Source organism: Chiroxiphia lanceolata, chromosome 1 (assembly GCF_009829145.1).
Source record: "Chiroxiphia lanceolata isolate bChiLan1 chromosome 1, bChiLan1.pri, whole genome shotgun sequence".
Classification (NCBI taxonomy): Eukaryota; Metazoa; Chordata; class Aves; order Passeriformes; family Pipridae; genus Chiroxiphia; species Chiroxiphia lanceolata.
This window is the reverse complement of record NC_045637.1, coordinates 79,986,659-80,011,523: the sequence shown is the minus strand read 5'-3', so window position 1 is coordinate 80,011,523 and position 24,865 is coordinate 79,986,659. Positions and strand designations below refer to the sequence as shown.

The 24,865-nt window shown below is 36.3% G+C and overlaps 1 protein-coding gene and 1 long non-coding RNA gene across 3 annotated transcripts in view; one reads left to right on the top strand and one right to left on the bottom strand.

Moving 5' to 3' along the window:
* Positions 1-349: 349 nt before the first annotated feature.
* CDH12 (cadherin 12) overlaps positions 350-24,865 on the top strand; it is a 532,655-nt gene continuing 508,139 nt past the window's right edge. For both annotated transcript variants that reach the window (XM_032704956.1, XM_032704962.1), the window contains exon 1: positions 350-621. The gene's annotated coding sequence lies outside the window, so the exon portion shown is untranslated. The remainder of the gene's footprint in view (positions 622-24,865) is intronic.
* LOC116795338 lies at positions 13,752-17,703 on the bottom strand. Its single transcript, XR_004360023.1, has 3 exons — positions 17,498-17,703; positions 16,800-16,919; positions 13,752-13,784 (listed from the first exon to the last, which is right to left on the bottom strand). It is a non-coding gene; the product is annotated as an uncharacterized LOC116795338 (long non-coding RNA).

The following is a 24,865-nucleotide window of genomic DNA, read 5'->3' as shown; positions in this document are numbered from 1 at the left end:
GTGTTGTTTTTGTCATTTTGTCATGGATCTACCAGATTGCAAGCACATCATCCTCCCAGTCAGTTGATTGCTGTGTCAGATATTTTAGTTTTCTTACTAAATGTTACTAAGCTCTAAAGAGTCCAGGTGGGGATACTTTGATCAGTCAGAGCTTTTCTTCATGAAAAAGAAAACAGATTATCTGAAGCTCCTAAAACACAGTGTGGTTTTCAAGCAAGGGGTTAAAACTACTTTTCACAACTAATACAATTTCAAATGCAGACGGTGTATTTTTGTGGGAGGGGGTTACAGAAAGGGAATCCTCAATACCAATTGGCTGGTCTCTATCAGCTGCAGTTGAGCTCAGGCTGCTGCTGAAGTGCAGTATAGATCTGAAGGGTAAATGTGTAGGGAACCACAGAAAGCGATTCGGTCGTATCCGAGAAGGGAACCAACCTTTTCCAGTAAGAAAGTGGGTTCTACCTGCCTTTCCTGCCTGTGAGATCCTTTGTGAATGAAGGGGAACACGAGAAAGGGCAGTTTATTGCCACAGTGATTCAGAGAACGAGGCGCTGCCGCTGTGCACACTGCTGCTGCTGGTGTTGCTGGTGCTGCTGGTACTGCTGCAGCTCCACGTAGCAGGTAAGGCGGCTTTTTTGGGGGAGAAGAGAGGGATGCAGGAGAGATTGGGATGGTACCGCGGTGGCTGGGGCCGTGGTGTGGGGGCTCCTGGAACACTGCACAAAGGGAAGCTGCCTCCACGGAGGAGCTGCAGAGGCACGCGCGAGAAATCTGTCCGTGTGGATTAGCAGCCTGTATTCCCTGCTCATCCCGGTTTGGAATCGCAAAACTTCAACAAGTTCTAAACAAAGTGTGCGAGTCCGCAGCACCTAAAGGAACAGGGAACAGTGGAGGGAGAGGAAGGAGCTGCACTTTCCCCTTCCCGCTTTGCAGGCGTCCAACCCTCCACCAGGTCGGGCAGCGGCTCTGAAATACATAGGTACATAGGTGTGGGTGCAACTACTTCTGTGGTAATGCCTAGGAAGATCAGTGCTGATAAAAAGGAAAATACAGTGTGGCAAACCGGAGACTCAGTTGAGAGGGAAAATAGCTAAGAGATGGTGTGAAATTCGTGGGACTGAAAATTGTATTTGCCATATTTTTATGTCCTTTTTTTTTTTCCTTAAGCGCTCAGTCCTGTGTGTGTGATATACGGGGGCAGGGGGAGAATTTCTGCAGCATTGACCTTTAAAGTAATAAGGTTCAATTAAAAACAAAGAAGGTAAGGAATGTGAATTTGACTTGAAACAACTTTGAAAGCACCTGAGCAGCTTGCTCCCTTAGGAAAAAAAAAAAAAGGCACTGCAGAAAAAATTTAATGGTGAGAAAGAAAATTTAGCCTTGACATACAAGATTTTCAAATGCGAACCGTGATTTATCATTATAATGTTTCAAATTGATCTTCTACAAATTAGTCATATGATGACCAGTATAACGTACCTAATCTTTATACAGATGGTTTAATGGTGAGTTTAGCTCTGAATTACAGATCATGCTGCAAGTATGCCTATAACAGAGATGTGTGTAAGTACTTATCTTGAATATTTCACATAATTTTTTATGTGAATGGCTCTGTGGTTTTGATACTTCAAACATGCTATGGTGTGGTGGTGATGATGGACTTTGTGTAAATCTCTGTGTTTATTGAGTGACAGTTAATTTTTTTTCCTATATCTGTGAATATCTATACAGAGCTAAACAGGATGCTGCGTGGCATCAATCAATGGTTGAGATTATTGGTAATTTCCCCCCTATTTTCAAATTCAAATATGAATGACAAAACATTAAAAATTCGGTAATACTAAGTAGATATTATTATAATGTAGCTTTTGCTCTGTGTGTGATTGCATTTCAGATACAATATAAATTAATATTAAAATGTTTCCATGAAACCATGCTTTTAGGAAATTCACGAATTTGTCAGGACGCCTTTATTTCAGTCCTCTGAACATGTTGTTAAAACTATCATTGATCACAGTGTGTTTTCAAGAGATTTCCAGGCTTCTTACAAAATATTTCCCCAGATCTGAAAGCCAGATGGTTACATTGAAGAAGTCATAAGCAGTTAATTGCTAAACTGATTTGAGAGCTCCAGAACATATCAGCATACAGACCAAAGGCTTCTATTGTGAGTGATCAAACTAGTTACCTGATGTTGCTCTTCTTAGAGATTGGGGTCTGTGTGAGAGATGGTAGGAAAAACACATTCTCTTTTGAGGAAACAAGAAAAACATTATTTTGTTTGAAAAGACTGTTTTTAAAAGTAATTTATTTTGTCTTTCTCACATCTGTCATATATATGACATTCTTACTCAAGTCTGCTTTATTTGGATTAATTTACACCCTTCCCCTCTGTTCCCCCCTCCCCCCCCAAACTGTTCTGAATGTCAGATCTATGTTATTTGTTTACCTACTGTGTTGGATCTCTCAAAATTTCTATTCATAATACATATATAGAATTCCCTCAGAGTGTTTAATACTTTGTCTTTTTTTTTTTCCAAATATGTAGGAAGAAATAATATTTCAGTTGTAATGACATACAGTAGAGAATAGATAACAGAATAGCAAATATAAATGTTATGGCTGTCTTACTATATGCAGTTCCTCATTTTGTATCCATCAGATAGAGTTTTGTTCTTCTGAAGAAAAAGATGACTAGTAATCAGTATTCAGAAGGAAAGCAAATGCTTATTTTCTTTTCTTCAACCTTAAATAACCAATTAGTTCAATAGTAGTTCTTGAGATGATTTAAAAATTTTGTAGGTTATCAAATTCCTAAATTGCTTTTCCTTAAGTGATCTTTAGACTGACAGCTTTTTCAGTATTCAAATTATTTAAAATACTTTGTTGACACCTGTGTAATAGGAAAATGTCATGATGTTTTTATCTGTATCGCCTTTATCTGAATGCTACTACTACATTATCTTAAAGGTATGGTTATAAATGTTTCATAAAAGGTTAAAAAGTTTATGATTAAGTATTTAAACAGTTATCACAGAATTAGAGAAGGAGGTAACTTACATGTTAATGTGCAAAGTGTCATTATCAAATTTTTCAAATATTCTTATTATCACCTAGAGCTCAGGTAAATTTTCTTTAACATGGTCAAAGGATCTGTTAGTCCTGTGTTAACTTTTCTAAACTATTCTGATGTGCACATCCAATGTAAAGTCTTACAGTAAAAGAGAGAAGATAAAGTCAGGGCGGAAAACTGCACTGTGTTCATGTAATGAAGTACAGAGGCGAGGGGGTGGGCATAGAGGTTTGTATCTTACAGCCTCTACATCACAGTCATGGAAGTACATGGTGCCACCATCTCATTGGTGGGGAGTGGGCCTTTCCTCACCATATGCCCCACCATAAAACTGGTACAACACTAATAATTTCCTATGTGATGACTGATTCTTAAAATATAAAAACAAAGATTATTCGGAGCACAGTTTTCTCATTAGGCATAACATCATAAATATCAAATTTCTTGAAGAGGATATATGAAAAGAATTTCTGCACAAACAACATTCTGAAGATGACAATGTCTGCCTGGAGGGACATCATACCTTTTGCTCTGGAATATATTGCTTATTCTTATGCTTTTAAAGTTAATAAGAGAGTGAATGTGCTTATTACATGTCCATTCCTTGTTTTCTAGCTATAATATAATTACCTGGAACTGTTACAGCAAAGAAATAGAATGTATTTTAAGTTTAGACATATTTACTTTAAAAGGTCTATTTTTGTCATACATCCTACTTCTGATTCTAACAATATAAATCAATTTTTCTATAACAATATACAAAGTTTATTAAACTCTTTACCTCTGTTGCTTATATATTCTTATATTATACTGTATTACCAGACAACATAGTTTATAATACAAATGTGAGTATTGTGTGAAATCATTTTGTGATGACAACTCGCATTTTGATTAAGTTACCACCGTTGTCTAATTCACAATCATAAGGCTTTGAAAAATGATCACGTATAGGTATTTATGCTGAGCAGCTCTATTTCTGTCTTTTAGGAATACCAAATTGTTTTCTGAATGTTTTTCATAATAATCACAAACAGTGATATCCTGGGAAGTGGTGGAATTGCCATCCCTGGATGAGTTCTAAAGGCATGTAGATGTGGCACTTGCCAACATGGTTTGGTGGTGAACACAGTAGTACTAGGTTAATGGTTGGACCTGGTGATCTTAGAGGTCTCTTCCAACCTTAACAATTCTATGAGAAACTATAAATACAAAGTCAAATATAAACAAATTGATGACAGTCCTGCTGGAGTTCCTCAACACCTTGTGAAAGTCTAGAAAAGAAACATAGTTCAATTTTAGTGTTTAATGCATAAAGAAAATTATTTCTACAAGATCTAAATTACATTATTTTAAACAATAAAATATACTGATATTTTTTCAGTATGCTGCTGAGTAGAACAGCCACATTTTAATCTCATTTACACATTGTCTTTTATTTCTGACAGCTGATGTGTTTGAACCTGTGTATTAAAGACTGTTAACAAAAAGAGGCAGGAGAGAAACCCAGAATAAGAAAAAATTAAAGCTGACGTCATAGTGTCTTTGATTTTTCTTACCATGGCTTTTCATTCATGTGTTAAGGAACCCTAATAACTCTGCATTTATCTGCTCCTCTTCAAATCATATGTACTTACCTACTGCATCAGTATCTTGGTTGGTTTCCAGGTTTTTCATTTGCAAAGCACTCTGAGTGATCTTGAATGTGAGGATCATCATATGAAGCCAAATACTGTTCTGCTTTTAAATGGCTCATAAAAATACCTCTACTTAAAACATTTCTAGGTATACACAAGTTTGGTTGTGTTTACTTACATCTCTTAAACAGAGATGTTTTTATAAGACTTTTTAAAATGTGAACATAATTTGAGTTTGTATAACACATTGAGGGTGTGATATCACAAAGAAATGAATTATGGTTCATGGTGGTAACAGTGGACAAATGCTACTTAAGAAGGTATGTAGTCTGAAATGTTATGTTTTATTACACTGCATTATAAAAAATATTATGTGATTTTTGGTTTTTCTTAGGCAAATGTCTATTCACTAAAGAGACTGGAATATAACATCTAATATGAAAGATAGCTCCTCTTTTTTCAGTTCTAGATTTCACTTTTCTAAAAATCTTTGATAGGGAGGGAGGATTTGGGTCTGCTGTGGTACATTCATTTCTCTCAGTGTATTCACTCATCCCGACCTGCAGTTTGGAGCTGTATGATACTTACAAGTGGTTATGTCATAGTAGTGGAAATAATGTTGGGATATATTTTTAAGTGTGCATTGTTTTATATTGTGATATTATCAGATTCCACAGATTAAACCTGACAGCATACTTCTTAATGTAAAAACTAGGATAAAGGAATACAGATTCTGTCACCTCCCATTAATACAAGTTGCTGCTCAGAGACCTAAATTTCAAAAAGATTGTCTCTTTTTAGGATGCCACTTAAGAGTCTGCCTAATATTAAGACATAATTCCTATATATGTCATCATGGGTTTAAGAAGCTGTATGCTAAAGAAAGTAATTTTTTTTCCTTGAGACGTAGTACAAGATATTAATCATCTCTCACTACTGAAAAGCTTACATTCCTATCAAATAAACAGGGGTAAGGTACTGTCTTAGCACTTTGTTTTAATGGATCCTCTTTCCTCATTTCATTATTCTTTATTGTTTTGTCTTGACTGATTTTTTTCTTCTATTCAGTGAAACCTGTTGTGAGGGACCTGTTCGTATAACTACTTTGCTAGACACCACAAAGGGATTGGTTTTCCCTGACAGACCAAGTGGACTTTGTCATAGTTTGTTATACCTACCTTCTTTTTGAAATCTTGTAACAAATATTTTGTTTCTTTTATTTACTTTGCACTGTGTTTCTTCTCTGCTCTGTCTCAATGCAGAGGTTCTTACTATCTACAGTAAAATTTGGTTATAAACTAAATTTTGAAATACCCTGGCCACTGCTTCAAAGTAGACGCTCCTGTTGCACCTATTGTCTTTCATTTCCCACTGTCCTTACCAAATTACAGATTTTTTTCCAATCATCTCTCCTCTGGTAACGGAGTCAGAGGTGGTTGACTATGCAATACCTTCACCCACAGAAGCAATCTCTTTTTTCAGTTCTATTTAGTATATTATGTCTTATAAACCATTGAAAAATTTCCCAATACAATGGGACTTTTGTGGAAATAGCAATGAAACTCGAAAATTGCTTCAGCTGAAGGAAAGCACTTCAAAATAACATAATGAATTTCGTAGATGATGTATTAAGGATCCAATGGATTGAACTACATAATAAAAAATTATGGTAGATATGAAAATAATAGTATTCGGTTTAAAATACTTAGGTGGAAGAGAAATAAAACTTAGCTTAAGTTAAATAAACTCTCTGCTTCAACTTTCCTATCATTGATGAAAATAACCCTGGTTCTGGTCTTTGTCAGAGAAATAAACCTGGATGATTCACTGAGGACAATGATCAGGTATGACAGGCTTGATTCATCAGCATCTTTCATTTTGCATTCCAGTAGTAATTATTTATTCTTGTAGAAATATGCTTCAGTTTAGGTTGACTCTAGCCTCCTAGCCTCTTTGTGAGCACAGACTAGGAATAAAACTGCCTTAACCTTGACTGGAGTCTCCCTCAGTCACAAGATGATACTATTCTGCTATTGGCAAATAGCAGGCCTTTGGTCAGACAGAGATTATGGCTACGATGTGGCTGCCTTGCTCATTATATACATGCTGGAAGTTCTTCTTTTGGAAGCTGCTGTTAGTATGACTTAGGGAAGCCCTGAAACTGCACTGTGGATTTCCTCAGAAATGGACCAGCAGCCAGCAGAAATCCTTGGATCTAATCCTCTTCTTTCAGGTGGCAGTCTCTGTCAGAAGGGATCCTCCTATGAAATTTTTGTTGTCTGACATCTGCACTTGATTGGTCTGATATACAAAAATGAAGAATTAATTAAGCACTAATTAATAGTAATATGTGAACTTTCATAGATTTACCTAAAATGGCCTTCGGTGATTTGTTTTATACAAGACAGCCACTTTCTTACTACCTACCTCTCTGCATTCTTAATTTGTAACCTATATTTTAGGTTCTTCCCATCATGTATTTTCCCTCTCTAACCCCTCACAAACATCAGCTAACCTACTTGAGGTCTAAAGGTCTGGTTTAGGCTCACGATCAGAAGTATTTTCACACAAAAACATACAGATGAATGAGAAAAAAGATCTGTAAGTGCATCTAAAGAAGGCCTCTGTGTGACTCAAAACCACACAATGTTTCAAGGACTTAATTCAATAAGTATTTTCATGGAAAGGGATATCTTATTCCAGTACATAAGATCTACAGTAGCCACATAAACTAGGCAGAAAGAAAGGAGAGTACTTTTCCAATAGCTGTATCTGGAAAGTATTTCAAGTATCTTTCTGTGTAAAAGACAGACACATTCAATCACATGTCACTTAATAAAGATGCATTTTATCATGTGTAACTTCAAAAGTCTTTCAGATTGTGTCTTTGTGTCTAGAAACTTAGGTTCTTACCTACGTAACTAGTTGAATTCTTCTATGAAAACTGAGTGCTCTCACCAGCTGCAAAGTTGGCCAAAGGTTTTTGACTGCACCTACAGACGGCTTTCTGGTGTTTGTAAATGGATGTAACAGGAGTGAGATCTATAGAAAATGTACCAGACAACAAATATGATCCAATACAGACAGAATGACTTTAATAAGAGCAAACTGTGTCTGACCAATCTGGTGGCTTTCTATGATGGACTGGCTGCATCAGTGGAACATGGAAGACTGACTGAGGTCATCTACCTAGACTTCTGTAAGGCCTTTGATATAGTCATATGACATCCTTATCTCCAGTTTGGAGAGATATGAATTTGAAGGGTGGAGAAGGAATTGGCTGGATGGATGCAGCCAGATGGTTGTGGTCCATGGCTCTGTGTCCAGTTGGAGGTTGGTGAGGAGTGGTGTCCCTCCGGGCTCTTTCTTGGGACCAGTGGTCCTTAATATCTTTATCAATGACATAAACAGTGGCATTGAGTGCATCCAGCAAGTTTTCAGCTAAACGGTGCAGTTGACACATCTGAAGGACAGGATGCCATCTAGGCAGACCTGGACAAGTTCAAGAAGCAGACCCATGAGAACTTTATGAGATTCAACAAGTCCAATGTGGTTTGAGGCAATGCCAAACAGAAGTACAGACTGGGAGATGAACCCACTGAAAGCAGCCCTGTGGAAAAGGACTTGAAGATTCTGGTAGGTGAAAAACTCAACATGACACGGCAGTGTCTGCTTGCAGCCCAGAAAACCAACTGCATCTTGGGCAGCATCAAAAAGCAGTGTGGCCAGCAGGTCAAGGGAGGTGATTGTCCACTTCTACTTCACTCTTGTGAGACCCCACTTGGCGTCCTGTGTCCAGCTCTAAAATCCTCAGCACAGAAAATGTATGGCCCTGTTGGAACAGGTCCAGAGGAAGGCCACCAAGATGAATAGACTGCTGGAACATCTCTCCTGTGAAGACAGGCTGAGAGTGGGGTTTGCTCCTCTTTTAGTTTAAAAACATTCTGATAAAAGAGAAGAGATTTAGATTATGTGTTAGGAAGAAATTCTTTACTCAGAGAATAGTGAGACACTGGCGCAGGTTGTACAGAGAAGCTGTGGATGCCCCATCCCTGGAAGTGCTCAAGGCCAGACTGGATGAGACTTCCAGCAATCTGATATAGTGGGTGATACCCTTTCCCATAGCAGGGGGTTTGGATCTAGATAATCTTTAGGGTCCATTCTAGTTTTAATCATCCTATATTTCTATGAAATATTCCTATTCGTTCTCTATTTCTTCTGATAAGATAGTATCTGTTCTCAGTGCTAGAAGCAAAGGCTGATTCTATTAATTTAAAAAATAATATCAGTAAAAAAAAAAAAAATAACGTTTTGCTAATGTTGGATTCTGAAAGCTTATCCAGATAGCCCAGGAGATAAGTGAACTTTTCTGTTCAATGTAACTATTATTTCTACAGTGTGCAACTCAAAAGAAAATGAATTAAGATTTCACAGAATATTATGAGTTGAAAGGGACCCACCAAGGATCACCAAGTCCAGCTCTAGAGAGAATGGGCCATAGGAGGATCAAACTCATGGACCTTGACATTATTAACACCATGCTCTAACCAACTGAGCTAATCTCAGAATTGTATATCAGTGCCATTTTCTTGGCTGTGACAGAGAGAGAGATGATCAAAGAACAGATTGCAGCTTTATTGTCTTGTATTGCTGTCTTGTCATAAACAGTTGTGTTGATTTCTATATACTCTTCTCTAATTTATTAGTTGTCCCTTCACACTGAGAGGATGCATTTTTATCCAATTACTAGATCAAATAGAAATCAGGAAGAATGAGTCATCAGTGGCTTGCATAAGATTTTAACAGTTTAAGGGTAAACAACTTTTACCTATAGAAGTTGGTATGCTATCTAAACTTTATGGACAATCATAGATAGCATCCGGGAGGTTCCAGAAATACAAGTGTAAATCAGACTTCAAAGTTAGAGAAGGGTCTGAGACAGTAGCTTACTCAAGTGTCTAACATTCTTCAGAAGCTGTATGTGGTTCATGGGGACTTCGTTATTATGCACAGGAAAGGTATTTCACTGGATTTGGTTCCCAAGGCTGTAGAGTGAACTGAATTGTTTAAACATGCATATGAATGTCCTTGAAGCTGTGACTGGAGAAAAAAGACTGAACACCCTTAAACTGTGCTCTTGTCAGTAAAAGCAGTATGCTTTAGTGAATTTCAATCCAGCAGGTGAAAATGTCACAGGGTCTTGAGAATGTATAAAGGAAACGAGCATATAATTTGAGTATCAAGAACAAAGCATGTCTCAACAAAGAAATAAGTAAAAGAGTGTGTATAGTAATACTTAGTGGCTTACTCTGATAAATCTTTAGAAATGTAACCAAAGTTATTTTATGTAGATGCCCTGGAACTCACAAAAAGTACAAGACACGACCCCTTAAAACACCTTATATATTCTCAGAACAACTATTTAACTGAGTCATATGTGAAGTAATCGCAGATATTTTTTAATTTTTCAAGGTGAAAGTGAAGAATGTTGAAGCTAATCATCTGTCCTTCCTAGAAAGATATAAAAATATTTAAGATGATTACTGATTTGTCACTGTTTAGCAAGTTCTGCTGCAGATGTTCCTCTTAAAGTACCCATGCAGCTCCTGGAGAAGATCTCTTCCTCTCAACTGCTAAGCCTATTCCTACCTCTGTCAGGCAAAACAGGTTTGCTAGCATGTAATGATTTTCCTAATAGACTAATTTATTTATTCCCCTTTTTTGCAAAGAATTTCTATAATCTTTACAGCTGTAAAGATCTTTTTTTTTTTGTGAAGAAATATATAATTCTTGATTTAAACTTTATTTCAGAAATATTTAAGAGGAAAATAATTCCTTCTTCATTTATGTTTCAACAGTCTCAAAGGATGATGTCCATAATTCCTTGTTGCATATGTAATTGAATAAAGCTACCAGGATGTAGTAAAAAAAAGAGGGGGCTGAGAGTCTTTGAAAGGTTTGTCTTAACTGGTTTTGAAGCTCAGTTCTGTTAACTAAACAGTGAAGAACTGATATTAAGACCTGGGCTATACAAAACCCACCTTTCCTAAAGTAGTTTCCTTAATGTTGAAAACCTCCTATGCTGAATTCTGAAGCTTTTTTCTGAAGTGCAATGTTAATTTGTCATGTAATGCTGATTCAGATTAACTGGAAGTGCATTGTTTTTCACCCAGTCTCAAAGTCCCTGCACTATAAAAGTTTGTTAGAAATAAAAACTTTTCACATTAGTGATTATTTTCTTACTTCTTTAAGACAAACTTTGAGACACATAAAAATACCTTTCTATATATGTGCAAATAACTATGTTTCAGTGTAGTGTTTTAAAATTATTCCTGTCTAAATCTTAGGTTTTCCCTTCTTTGCTCCCTGTCCTTTAAGAGGAGACTTAGAATCTCAGTCGTACTTGGGCTGTATGCTCTAATAGAATATAAGGCTTTGGAGCATTAACAAATCTCTCAGCTTTTAAATAGGCTGTGACCTATTCATTTACAGGGCTACTTCAATAAAGCAATAGCTCACTTAGGTTAATTATGGATCATGGTGTGATTCGATTTGCAGAGTGCAGACTTGCCCATTATCCCCTAATGTTTGTATGGTCATGTTATCACATCCAAATAATGATTCATGCCACCCCTTGTTCCTGAAGATATCACAGTGATTACAGGAAAGCTCGACATGCTAGTACACAAAGCCTTTAGGGTTCTGTTGGCTGCTGTTGAATTATTATTTTTGGCTAGAGCATGATAAAGCAGGAAAGTCTCAGGTTTCTCTGTGACTGTGTTACCTTCCTCTTGTGATTCAATTGACCATCTGGCTGAGCAGACGGGTTGGACATTTGCAGAATCAGATCTGTCTCTCCCTGTCTTTTGCTTCTTGCATTTTCCTTTCTTTTGGTGAGGAAAGTTAGTTGGCCTTGACCTGCTGTGACAGATTATTTGCAAGTCAAGTGCTTGTGACTTTTTTCCCCTCTAACAGCTTGAGTATCTAACATGAAGATGGAGCGATTTCCAACAGGAAGGAAACATCAGTACTTTTGTTCTCCTGTAGTTATCACCCAGGAGAGACTCAGACTGGTAGCCACATTGAGAAGGGAAAAACAGGATATGCTTTCTGCACTGCAAGTACTAACATAGTTTCTTTTTCCAGTGCCGCCACATTATCATTTACACTGAAGGTTTGTCATCACTTAGCATAGTAATTCAAAACAGTCTCAATGATAGGATAAGAAGTGAAATTTTGACTGTGATTGCAAATGTTTATACAATGCTCTTAAGGTTTATTTTTACTTCTCATTTTTGCAGATGATCTGAATGTTTTCACCTACCACTGTGTTTACGCTGAGTGGCCTTCAGGCTGCTCACTGGTCCAGCTGCTGACAAACACTGAATCTTGTTAAATGCTTCCAATAAAACTGTCATAAACCTCACCAGCACTAAACTCTCCTAAATGTAAACCATTCCTAGTTAACATGTAGTAGAACTAAAACATGAATAGATAGAGAAATAGTTTCCTTATGCTTTTTTTTATACAAAGACCTATAGAAATAGAAAAAATGAACTTCCTTTCTTGGCTATCAACTGCACATGCAACCTAGATACAGAAGAAATTGCCCTAAGAAATAGCACTGTTCTTCAAGTGAATTAGTTTTGTTATAGCTGAATTTAAAGATCCTCCAACAGCTTCTGTCACTAAGGAGAGATAATAGTTTTACTCAGTAAAAGAACATTTTTCTAAGGAAAGCCACTAATAGGGAAAAGAATTCTAAATTAAAAGCACCAGTTAACATTGTTTCTTCTGCTTTCTTTGCTTCTAGACAATGACAAACACAGCCACAGTCAACAGGGTCAAGTAGTGATGAAATATTTAAAAATATACTTTTTTAACCCTTCCACCCTCTCACCCACACATAAAAACATTTTCTAAAGAGTTTGAATACTGTAGAGGGAGTTTGTTGCTTAAATTAGACATTAGAAATAGAATTATGATTGAAATAATGTTGGTGTGTTGTCCTATTGTGCACGGAATAACGTTAAAGTGTGGGCACTTAGAATAAATGAGTAAAGCCATTTCAAATATAGCATTTTTTTTCTGCTTTAAAAGTATTATACAAGGATGTCCCCAGAAATAGTGACAAGAATTTCAAAACTGTAAGGAGATTTCAAACCTTATTTAGATTTCTCAGCTGCTTGGTGGTATATACTCGCAAACAAATAGTGAAAAAGTGGCTTTTGAAATTTGTACTGCATTAGAACTCTGAAAAGTTGTAAGTATTTTATTTTGCCGAGTGTTGCAGCACAGTTAGGACTCAAAGTCCCTCGTGGTAGTTGTCTGAAACATTAATAAAAAGAGATTTTTTTCTTTCCCCTCCCCTTGCATCAACAGTGTAATGATTTTTGAGGATCAATATTGTATTCCTGTGTTCAGAAGCTTAAACTCATGTTCGCTTATTTCTCTCCAGTGTTTTTTCTTCTTAAGCATGTAGGGCTTATTGAAATTTGAAAGGATATTCAAACTTACCATTTCCAAAGACCAAAATCCAAGATCATACTACCTCCTTCCCAGATCCTCTTTTCAGTGATAAATGTATAAAACAATTCTGGTGTTTTGATTGTATCTAAGAAATATTCCCACTTAGTTTATAATCTGAATACAATGACCCATCTTTCAAGCAACAGACTAATGGCAGGGAACATGTCACCTGTGGGCATTTTTTTGCAAGGAAAACAAAGATTGCCATTGAAACCATAACCATAGTTGTCATTATTACCTATTAATTTTACAGCAGAATGATTTTTGGAATGAAACATAAAGATTTGGAATGAAACTTCAAGATTTCAAAGTCTGAGTTAATGCAATAGTTGTAGATTAAGCTGGCTGCCAGGTATAATGTCAAAGCATGGGATTTTTCCATTTTGTTTTTCTTTTTATCTTTATCTTCAACAGGTAAATATAATGCGGCATATCTATATCACTATATCCTTATTTTCTTTACATGGAAAACAGTGCAGTCAAAAAGATGTCCTGAAACAAATGCTGATTTTATTGTTGTTTTTCACAGAAGCCAGTAGAATCCATCCCTAGAAAGAAGAAATCGTAAATGTCACCATTACAAAATACCTACGTAGGAATTTTTGAATTTATTTATTTACCATGTGAAAATATGTACACACATCTAAGCCAATTATATTTTGCATTTTGGCCATTTTTTTCTCTAAACCCTGAAATTTTTCAAAAGCAAATCCCTATATTTTGAACTTTCCTAAACTGTCTTATTTAATTAATTCCTTACTTCACGTTTTACGCATAAGATTTAAGCCCCCAAAGCATGTGTTATCTGTTGCTTGTGAACTTAATAATGTGGAAAGTTGTGTTCATCCATCTTCTTTATAGAGGTTTTCATGTGCAGTTTATTCAGCAATCAGTTTATTCTATCACTTCACTCCAGATCAGGACTTACAGGAGCACAAGTGACACCACAGACTAAATTGTAGACATTTAAGAGCTTGAAAGAATTATTAGGCCTTTGTTGTTGTCTGACAACCTAAATAGTTATCTTAATATCAAGTCCTGATGCTCTTCTACACTTAGTGGAAACACTGTATGTTGTTCCGGTATTCTTGTAATAGCTACAGCTGATAATTTCCCATCTTTCCTTGAGCTTATTTATCAGACAGATAGTTTCATGTGGGTACCTTATGATTCCTTGACAGCTGGTCATAAACCCTAATAAATGCTCCTGCCAACAAAACAACACTTGAGTTCCAAAAAAAGTCTACAATTTTTAATAATGTAGATTATTTGATTGATGTGTAGTATGCATTTTAATTACAAAAATAAACAAGATAGAGGAAATTTGTTACTTCCCTATTCACTATTCCTTAATCAGACTACAACTAATCAAGATTTCTGATTGGCTAAAATAACCTCAAATTTAATTTACTGCACTGCCATTATAGACAAAAAGAAAAGCATGAGTTATCTCTCTCTGTCAAAACAGCACAGAAGAACAAGGAAATAAGACAAACCTTGAAATATTATAAACATGACTGCAATCTGTCAAATTAGTAATTTGACAGTAATTCTTTTGTGAAATGACAGAGTACATTTTTTCAATATGCAATATTTATGTATATTTTTAGTACCAGAGTAGATCAGGACTGCACCTGAGACCAATGCATTTATTTCGGTTTGAGCTTGTGTAAAAGCATTTTGCATACTTTACTTAACATCAAAAGATGTCAAATGGGCCAAATGACTGGTTTATTTAGGTGGATTTTTTTTCATAATTCAATTATATTCCACCACTCTGGTTTTACTGTGATGTCTGTTGTGTGTTTCTACTACCTTCATTGCTGGTCTATGTTTTAATGTGTGTGTGTGTTAGGGGAAGAATACAGCACATAAGGAGAAAGTACTTTTTCCTTGTTGTGTTCTCGTTCTCATCCATGCCATATTCTTGCATGGGTGGTATCAAGTTTACTTATATCTCTGTGATACATACATGCACATATACAAAGAGTAGATTTGTTTGTTTATGGGAATCTGATAACTATACAGGTAAACAGGCAGAGTGGAAAATTCTGATAAGTCAGTTAGTTTTTTTCTGAAGTACTGTCATTGCTTCAACATGTTTTGTATGCTCAGGTAGAGGAAAAGAGAGATACGAAGAAAGATACCAAAGCAAAAGTTAGCACAGTGGGCAGTGGTTAAGGAACACTTTTGGGATGAAAGAAAATAAATTTTACATCTCCGTTTCCCTTGGATTTTACCCAGCTCTCATTTTAAGTAAGTAACTTTTCCTCCATATTTTACAGTCTCTCTCCAAGGAAGTTATTTAAATTTTTATAAAAAATTAAAAGGTCATTGGTAGGGACCGGAATTGTAAATGACTCAGTAGTGCAGTGGGTGGAATACTTACCCACTCTTTCAGAGGCAGACCGGGTTTCTGTTCTGAATTGAGCCAAGCAGAGGCTTCTAACCTGGATCTCACTAAATCTCACGAGTTACCTTCTGCAATATTAGTTGGTCTAAAATTTGGCTTCAGGCTCTTTATAGATGATTCAATATTGCCTGTAAGGAGTGTTCCCACTTGAAATCTGATAAAGTGTGTAATGGGCAAAAGATAAATTTTAACTACTTCTTAATCCAACTTTTTTTTAATTTATTTTTTTATTTTAAAGAGTTCTAATCTAGGGGATGTGTTTTGGCTGCATTTATTTTCTCTTCTATTAGCATAGACCTAAAATGCTTCGAGAAAAAAAGACAGACAGTGAGAAATAGCAATCTGAAGATCTGTAATACTGAATCTAATCTCACAATGCAAAAACTCTCAAGGTCCTGACTAACTTTTTGGTTATATTTATAACCAATTCTTTGGAAATGTTTATCTCCTTGTAATACAGCTGCACAGAAGAACAGCTTATGTGATTCACTGGAGCCTTAAGCAACAAGACATGGGGTCATTTTTATTTCCTTTGATACTATGGCTTGTAATTAAGTAGGTGCAATGCATAAGACTGAGCGGTGTACAACCAACCATTGGTTCATATTGCTTCAAATAGTACATAAAAATGGTCAATTCACTAGTGTGTCATCATCTGGGAATCGCTGAAAATGGTAGAAAACTGTACACTTGTCTTTGTGTCTGCAGTAAGATTCTTTCTTGTCTCCATTTCTAGGCAGAGCTTGTCCATGACATGTAGGGCATCTCTTCTATGTACATATGCACACCTGTGATCTCAGCATTCCCCTAGTGTCCTTATTATCCTTTTTTTCTCATTCAAGCTTTTGATTGTTTTTTTAAATTGTGCTTTTTCTTGCTTTGGCATATTTCATTTCTTCTAATAATTTCTACCTCTTCTTGTCTTTCTGTATTTTCTTTTCCCTCATTCAAAAGAGGTAATGTGGCACAGTAATGTTCCTGTATTAGATTTAAGAAGCCTTCTGCTTCATGCCAAGAAAGCTGGGTCACATCTGCAACAAACAATAGTTCTCAAATGCATCATCTACAGAGAAAGAGGCCTGAGGCTTGATGTAGCACAAAAAGAGATGGAATATTTTTGTAGTGATCTGCATTTGCATCATATTTGTACCTTAGTAGATATCTCCTATTTGATTGCATCTCTACTTTTACTTCTGTACTTTGTTGCAATACACAATTGCACCATGGAATTCAAGATGTGAAGATACATCCAATCTCTCCAAATATTTGCCTGTAAAGACAATAAAATGTCCATATATTAAATGGACATTTTTATGGACATATATATTATGATCTGACTGAGCATAAAGACTGATCTTTGAGAAAATTATTTAAAGAAACAAACTGGAAACTCCTAGATATATGTAATCAATACAAGTGGATTTCTGCAAAATAGCAGAAATAACATTTTATTGTGCAAAGCTGAATCTTACTTCAGATGACTATTAAAGCATTACATATTAGCATGTCTCCTTCACTGCAGAAGAAATACTTGCTAATAAATTTTTTTGTTGCTGAGGCACTTGACTAATTAGGAAACAAGCATAGGAGAAATAAGAGAGCCTATTTAGGCTAAGCCTAGACTCTTATGCTTTTTAAAAGGTACAGAATTGTTTTTATTATATTTGTTTACTTCAGACAACTCCTGTCTGACCTTGACAAGACTCGCAGTGAGGGCTTTTACAATATGATTTTAAGGAAAACTGATGTGTTTGAAATTTCCACACAGATTCAGACATCTCAACAATCTTTAAAAAATGTCTAATATTTTATTTGCTGAAGAATTTAACTTATTTCTGTCAGTCATACAGATTCTACATTTATCCTGTTTGATGGGAACTTTTGAGTGCTTTCCAGGTGCTGCTCTGCCTCTTGACAAACTAAAAGAATAACTTTGCAAGTGATGCCATCTGTCTGCATCCTTCAAAATATGTTAACAGAAAACAAGTAGCCTTGGAAAAGGATTAACTGTTTCCATGTCGACCATGTTGGCTGCAGTTGTATCCTTAATACTGTAAAAACCCTGGCTGTAACTGGGGCTACAGAGCCACATGGAGGCTTCTCTGTCATGTTGCTGAGACTGTGTCACAGTAGGTGGATTCCAAGGAGGTCTGTGGGCTTCTCAGACAAGAAAATCTGGATCAAAGAGTGAATATGTGACAAATGGTTTTGGTAGGTTGAATGTTTCATTGTTTCTTAGTTTAGGGAGGCTTTGCACTGGTGAACAAATAAATGCTGCTTCCCATATGGCCAAGTAGGATGGGACAAGAAGGTTCTAAAGGGAAGATGGAGAAGAATCTAGTTTTGAACATCGGCTATGTGACTGCACAGAAGTTAGTTAGCAAGTTTAAAATTGCTAGTTGAGGGTACCAGCAGATATTCCAAGTATAGTTTTTCCCCAAGGAAAACTATCCTTGCTTTATTTTTCCCCAAATCCTGTTTTCTGAATGTGGCTTAATCATAATATGGAATATGTTAACATTTTGACCTGTATAATATTTTGTTTGCTTATGTTGCTAAAACCTCTGCACAGTAACTTTAAATGTAAGGCATTAGACAAAGAAGGAGCATAATTTTACTGTTCACATCTTAAAAAAAGCTGAAAATTATTTTCCAAAAGACATTTGAGTCTATATTGAATTAAAAGAAATGTGTAAAACTGCATCTGATAGTTCCACCAAGCATAACTACTTTTGGCACTAACTTACCTTACTATTTTTCCATACGCTGAAAATCAGGTTGTGTCCAGTTTCAGTTTAACCCCAAAACTGCAGCTGATTAATTTCCTTTTGTCTGTTCTTCTATAACGGAGTCCCGAGACAGCAAACCAAAAATAAGTAGCTGATCAGCTGCCACTTACCATTTCTTCCTAAACACTGACTTATTCTGAAATGCTTCTTCTTATTTCCTTAGCCTGAGGTGTAAGCCTATTTCCTTAGGCTGAGACATATACACAGTTAGGGATGATAAAACTGTGGGACAAGGGTGATCAGACCATATAGGTGTGCATAGTGACAAAGAAAACAGGTCCTCCATGTTCTTTATGTGGCGTGATTTTGTTTAAAATCTTATTTACACACAGCAGGGAGTAAGTAAAGAGTAAAGCAATACAGACAAGATGTAATGAGCATGGATGGATACAGATACAACACACAGAGTATATAAAATAGAACGCTAAAAGGATAGAAAACCATAGCATTGATAACATTAGCAAATGATTTGCTTACTGGGAATTATACATTACATCATAAATCTATACTTTGTAGATCATGCTCTTCTTGAAAATTGGCATAGTTGGCAGCATCCTAAATCAGGGTTTGTGACATCTGTGTGCCTGCAGGTGAGAGCCTAAGTGGAGCTTCGGAGCTCAAGGAAGAAGGAATGGTGTCTCAGAGGTTTCTCATTATTTTCATTAATAGAGTACACTGTCCTAAATAGAGCAAGCAGATACATCTATTTTATCATTTATTATTACATAATCTGTGTTTCAGAAAATATAGCAAATTATTTTTTCAAAATGTCTTGTTTCTGACTCTTTGCCTGGTATTTTATTCACTATATGGACACCCTATTTATAGTACTGTCTATAGTGTATTTTATAAAATTATCAGTTCATCTCCAAGCAGTTATCCAATGTCCCTTAAATTATATTTCGCTTACTTTGCTGCCTTAAAACTGAAAAGACAAAGATCATAGGTCTTATCTAGAGCTGTGTCAAATAGTATTTTTATCTAATTTTCTGTGCATCTGTGCGCATGTGAAAACTATGAACCCCTTTTTTGACAGGAAGCCCAAGAGAAGGCAGACTGATTTGAAGAGGAAGAAGAGAAGCCACATAGGTCTCACAGTGGCTAGAGAATGTGTTAATAGTAAATTTGACACATAGAGGAATATCCTTAAACAATTCACCCTTTCTAGTTCCCAAAATAATTTCCCTGTTAACAACTTCAGTTCAGCCCACTGTCTTTGGACAGTAAAAAAATGCATCACAGTCTTTAACATGTCTCCATGGTGGTTTTTTTGTTTTTGATGAATTGAAAGAGTATTGTTTTTATCCTCTGAGACCTAAAAAGTGTGTTGTTACAAGTAATCTTTCAGAAGTTAGTGTCTTCCACCTGCTTTGAGAAGATGTGATTTCATGACTTCTTCAAAGTTTTGAGAACTTATTTCTTAATACTTTTTTGTACATATAATTATAATAGTTATTTTTACCTTTCCTTGCTTACTAGAGCTCTTAATTCTCCCCAAAAGCACTTTTTCTCCGTGCTAACAAGTTTCTGTTTCCATTTTACATTCACTTAACTCATTACATGTTAGATTTAATAGATAATCTTAGCTCCTAAAAAAACATTATCCCTTTCTTCTGTAAGAATTGCATTTAAGATCCCCTTCCTTATTACCTCTTACTTGACTTGTTCCTGTTATAAGTGGTAGAGTTATCTTCTCTATAACAGAATAAGACTTTCATAGGTAATTTAGTCACAACAGTGTGAAGTCACTGGTCACAGGACCAAGCCTGACAGAGTACAAGAAGTGTTTGGATAATCCTCTCAGGCACATGCTGTGACTCTTGGAGATGGTCTTGTGCAGGGCTAGGAGTTGGACTCAGTGATCCCTGTGTGCCCCTTCCAACTCAGCATATTCTGTGGTTCTGTGGTCAGGTCTGTATTGCCATGAGAATTATAAAATCATAGAATCAACTGGGTTGGAAAAGACCTCCGAGATCATCAAGTCCAACCCTTGATCCAGTAGCACCATGGTTACTAGGCCATGGCACTAAGTGCCACGTCCAGTCTCATCTTAAAAACTCCAGGGATGGTGAATCCACCACCTCTTTTGGCAGCCCATTCCAATGGCTGATTACTCTGTCTTTAAAAAATTTTTTCCTGATATCCAACCTAAACCTCCTCTGGCAGAGCTTAAGACCATACCCTCTTGTCTTACTGATAGCTACCTGGGAGAAGAGACCAACCCCCACCTGGCTACAACCTCCTTTCAGGGAGTTGGAGAGAGTGAGGAGGTCTCCCCTGAGCCTCCTCTTCTCCAGGCTAAACAACCCCAGCTCCCTCAGCCTCTCCTCATAGGACTTGTGCTCAAGTCCCTTCAACAGCCTTGTTGCTCTTCTCTGGACTTGCTCCAGCACCTCAATATCTTTCCTGAACTGAGGGGCCCAGAACTGGACACAGTACTCCAGGTGTGACCTCACCAGTGCTGAGTACAAGGGAAGAATCACTTCCCTGGTCCTGCTGGCCACACTGTTCCTGATCCAGGTCAGGATACCATTGGCCTTCTTGGCCACCTGGGCACACTGCTTGTTCATGTTCAGCTTCCTGTCAATCAGCACTCCCAGGTCCCTTTCTGCCTGGCTGCTCTCCAGCCACTCTGCATCCAACCTGTAGCGCTGCATGGGGTTGTTGTGGCCAAAGTGCAGGACCCGGTGCTTGGTCTTGTTGAACGTCAGGGTGAATGTGCAGGTTGTTAAAATAGCTTTCTCTAGAAGGCTTTTTATTAGCAGTAGGCAAACTGAAATTCTATCCTTGGTACCTGTTATCATATTTGGTATAGTATTTTTCTTTCTATGAGGGGCCAAGTGTTGAGAAAAAGAGAGATAGTAGTGAAACAAGGTAGACACTATGCCAACTAGAGAGTAACTGGGGGGGTGCTTCTGCAGGCATAGTATCTCAGTTAGCAAATACCCTACCACAGCTATCATCAAAATAGTGTTTGACTTTGTGTCCCTTGAAGTATTACATCTGAAAGGGCAGCAGCAGAACAAAGGCAGGCAGAGACGAAAATGAACCCACAGCAGAAATGCTACTTCAACAAAAGTTCCTGTTCCCTTAGCTCAGGTAGGTGTGCAAGCCTTGATGAGCAGAGTAAAAAGAAAGAGAAGAAAATTGTCAGTATTTTCTTGTCTTTCTCAATCTTTATTTTGTGTTCAAGCTGTCCTAATGGTTAAATTACCTTGCTGAGGCTTTTATAGCTGCAATGTTGACTATTTGTATTTTAATTCTCATTTACTAGGAAAATAGTTATAGGGCAGACTAAGATGCATTTTACTCTTGTGAAAATTAACCTCTGTACACATTTACTCAGTAGATTTGTGCAATATTGTTTCTAATAAAAATGACCAGTTTTATCAAGAAAAAAACAGTAAACCTATTAAAATAAATATATTTTAAGGCAATTTCCCACACAATTATTAAGGATTCCTCCCATTTCTGGAGCAATACTTTCTAAAAATTATCAGGTCAGAAAGCAAAGACACATAAAAGAAACTGGTAGCTGCTGTTCACCTACTGAGTATAAATATATTAGATAAAATATTTTTCTTACACTGTGTAATTAGCTACTACACATCTCTACAAGTGGATGAAATTTGCTGCATGTACAAGACTGCCCTTTTCACACGTTTCAGAATGCTTAAAATGCAGTTAATTTGCATTTTCAGTTGTTTGTCAGGCTCTCTGTTGTGCTTAATCTGATATTTAATATTTCAGAGTTTAGGATTAGTGGATTGATAAATTGAAAGTAATAGAACTGGTACTCAATTTGCCATAGAACTGTTATGGACCTTGTACTGTTACTCAGGAAGAGAAAAAGTAAACTATATCTGGCACTGCACTGCTGCATGCTATTACAGAATCAGAAAAAATATTTATCTCTAAAATCTTTTATAGCATTGTTATTTTTAAATTCATTAGAACACCTGAATTTCAGTTTCCTTGAAATAACTGTTGCTAAATGACCACTGAAGCTTAGTTTTATTGGAAGTCATGGCTTTGAAAGCTTTTAGATGACTGAAAATATAAGTTTTGATTTTGCGCTTGTTTCGATTATTTTTTCAGTAGTGTCACCTGATGGTTTTAAGCAAGCAAGTTTTCAAATTTGGGCAATGCAAATGACAGCAAAACCAATCTGAGGTCATTCTTATCTTGAATCAAACTGGTTAAAAATGAAAAAGAAAAGTTTTCATCAGACAAGCAAACAGGGCTGGGGTTTACTGTGTTTGTAGTTCCCAGCATAAAAAGTTATCTCTCTTCTTATGGTAGGTCATCCACTATCCCTACAGTAAAGCACATAATAACTAGGTGAATCTACATGGTAGGGAAGCTTTCTTGGAAGAGGGCATTTAGAGACTTTTTTCAACCCATTTTAAACATGTCTTTCCTACAGACATAACAAAGGTGAGATACAATGTCTATGTACACTTTCATTAAGCTCTTAAAACACTTGAATGCCCATGTCTCTCAGTTACACAGCTCACTTCCCGGGGTTCTCCTTAGAAAGATGTTGAAGAAGAGGAATAATTACCCTCCAAAGCTGTCTAAAACAGCAAACAATTTTTCATACAGCTACACATCACTGTTCACTGATACGCACACACCCATAGCTAAGATGCAAAAGAATTTCAAGAGGCAGCTAGTGTATGGTGTGTCCATTGATCAATCTCAGTCTGCTGGATTTAGGCTTATTAAATGTGTAACTTTGGAATTAGCAGTGAAATTCCTACTGGTTTTATATACACATCTCTGAATCACACCTTTTTCTTGTACGCATTGCTCATGTGTGATATCCAGACTCTGAGAACTCACTTTAATAAAAATGCTAATTGTTCAGTATATTTTCAGTTTCTTGTATTTCCAGCTGTTGACCTAATCTGTAGAAATTTCCCTCAGCTTTTTCTTCAAATTAAGCAGTCTTTTCCACGCTTTCTCAAAGTTCTCTATTAGTTTCTCCACTACGTATAGCAGCACCTCCTAATTTTTGATGAAACGTGTATTATTCCGGATTTATTCATATGTATAGGACAGGGGACCAAGTGACCTGGGACACCTCAGGGAAAGAGAAACTAAAGAGGGTCTCTCCAGTAATGAGTGAGAAAATGAGCAAGGAAAGCAGAACAAATTGTTTCTTCAACTGAAGAAATTATTAAAGACTGTTTTGGGGCAACTGCACTAAGTTTTCACTGTCACAGATTCTTAGCAGTATGTGTCCTAGTTTCAAGCAGCATGAAGTGCCTGAATTTATAGCTGGTGTGAAATTATACTCTGGTATCAGCAAACAGAAGTATTGAGTTCAGATCATTCCTAAGTGCTTCAGAATGTAGAGCTCTGAAAGTATCTAATTTTAGGTGGTCTGATTTGAAACTGGACCTATTATTTTTATACGTTTTGAAGACCAGCTGACTGTTTATCTCACCACTCTAGATCTCCAACATTTCAAACAGATCCACGGTGCTAAAAGGTATGATATTCGAAAGGCACTTTACTTTGCAGTAAAGCATTCATTCTTACTTCAATGAAAGCTGCAATAAATTTGAGAGAAGTAAACAGATTTGAAATGTAATAGACTGACAGTTAATTAGTTATATTTTAAATATCTAACCATGAGTAGTTTAAATTTCAAAATAGAGTTTTTCAGTGTCAGAGAATGTATTTGGGTTTTAGCTGAAGGGCAACTGAAGGGTTCTATTTCCTGCTCAGACCAAACTGTATTATTTTCTGACACAATAAGGACCAGCATAAAAGTTAGTACAGCAATAATACTAGTGAATGTTGTTGACTTATATTAAAAAATTTTCAAAAATTGTCTCTTCAGCTACAACATTCAGGAGTAGAAACAGTAAAAATGGATGTTCTGTTTTAATAAATATACCAACATTGGGACTATCACATTGTGAATTAATTTGGAACATTTTGGGAAACAGGAGAACAGCTCACAAAGAATTTTGCAGAATTCATGTAACATACAAGAATTTCGATCAAAGACATCTTTTTTTCTTTTATAGTAAAGATAAATTCATCTGCAAATTTTAAAATGCCTGTGAATTATTTATAGTTTTATCAAAATTACAACTTGCCAAAACCCCGATATTTTGAAATTGTTTTAAGAAGGGATCAAGTTAACAAGTGCTTTTGTGGTTTTGTTGTGTTTGTTTTTTGTTTTGTTTTGTTTTTTTTTTAAAATTTAGCTTTTTTTGTACAAGTGTAAGTAAAAGATTAATATATAGCACCTTTGACAGCTGGAATTTTGTGTGTGTTTGTGTAAAGACTTTTGTTATAAGGGATAGTGATATCAAATTTGAAGCAGACTTTTCCATAGCCTTTGAACAAGTGAGGCACTGCCACAGGTGAGCAGGTTGCTCAACTAAAGAATCTCACACCTCAACAATGA